At 44.9% G+C, this 1571-nt stretch overlaps 1 pseudogene; it reads right to left on the bottom strand.

The window, feature by feature from the left end:
• Positions 1-267: 267 nt before the first annotated feature.
• The window catches only part of LOC102373835, a 5109-nt pseudogene continuing 3805 nt past the window's right edge, over positions 268-1571 (bottom strand).

Raw genomic sequence — 1571 nt, 5'->3', positions numbered from 1 at the left:
CTAGTCCCACTTGCTGCACAGTACATTTAAACCTGCATAAATGCACGTGTAGATACACCCCCAGAGCAGCAGTAGCCATTAGCAATGTAACCACCATTTCACACAGACTCCAAAGATGGTTCAAAGGCCAGAATTCTCCTACCACTGACCAACAGATGTTGTGGATGCAGCTACACTGGGCAAAACAGGAAAATAAAAAGTGTCATGCTGGGTCAAGTGTACTTACAGGCACTGTTGAGTTACACAGATACAAAGCACAGCTGTGCTTCACACCAGGCGCCGTGTGCCAATTCCGTATTCTAGCATGCCTTCACAGGACAAGCACACTTAAGCGTACATGTCACTTTAGCATGCCAGCAGCCATCCATAACCTGGATCACACTGGCCTTCCCCACCAATGCCTGCATCAGCAGAGGCAGAAAGAATGTGGAAATTTAGCTGAGGTATCATAGCTTAGACACAGCCTGAGCATCTGCTTCACTTCTAAAGTTCCTGGCTGACAGCCACTGGCCGTTAACTACCTCTCTGTGTGGTTGAACACGGGCTGGAAATCCTTCCAGAATTTTGGCTTGCCACAGGGTTTTCATATGGGAGGTTTTTCTGTAACTCTATTCACCATTTATTTTTTAAAATTAACAAGTTAAATGACTAGATGGCCAATATTGGTCCCAGCGTTGCAGGCAGTTATGTATTCAAACCCCAAAGGAGGAAAAAAGCCAAGCCTGCTCAAAATAAAGATTCTTAGAAGGTTAAATACTCAGGAATGGTTTCATCTGAACAACACTTTTCCTACAAGTCTAAACACTGTCCCTAACTCCCCATATACCACCGCATCGCTTAACCCTTTGTTAAACATACCAGCAGACACAGCCTTTGGCCCGAGAACAAAACTTTGCACTCAGGAATTAGGAAGATTTTTCTTCTCTACCCATCTGATGTTTGTGACTATACTGTAACAAAGCAAGTAACACAATAGCTCTGCCCTGCGCTCAGAACTCTTCAGCTATACATCGTGGACCAGCATTGCTCTAAAAGGACAGTCCCCTTCAGCTTAACTGCTAGAGGCTCGTGCTTTTGGAGCAAAAGGATCTCAGACTTATCTCCAAAAGGATGAGGTTCCAGGCAGACATGGTCTGCAGCACAAAGACAACCATTCAGTCCTGTGTGGCCATAATCTGCAATATCAGCCCAAGGATAACTTGTAATAAAACAGCCTGTCTAACTCAAGTTGATCCATTAAAGAAAGATTAAAAAGTCTCCCCTGAATAGCCAGAGTTGCCAAAAAAAGACCATCTCGAATACATGCAACTTGATTTATATGACCCAGGTAACTGATGTATATTGGCAGACCCTTCCACTCAGTTCTGCTTCGTGCCTACTCATTAATTAATAGCTCCCTCTTTCCTTTAAGCCCGGAGCTCAGAAACTTTGCTTGCATGAGGGAAGCTTTCCCTGGCAGCTGTGCGAGGCAGAGCTGGTGGTTTCCTCAGAATTCAGGCATGTGCTCTTCAGACACACAAGACTGAAGTTTTCAAAGCTAGGCCCCTAAGTCCCTACAGGTGACCCAAGTG

Source organism: Alligator sinensis, unplaced genomic scaffold (genome assembly GCF_000455745.1).
Source record: "Alligator sinensis unplaced genomic scaffold, ASM45574v1 scaffold344_1, whole genome shotgun sequence".
Taxonomy (NCBI): Eukaryota; Metazoa; Chordata; order Crocodylia; family Alligatoridae; genus Alligator; species Alligator sinensis.
Note: the sequence above shows the minus strand (reverse complement) of the source record. Positions and strands in the feature narration are given on the sequence as shown.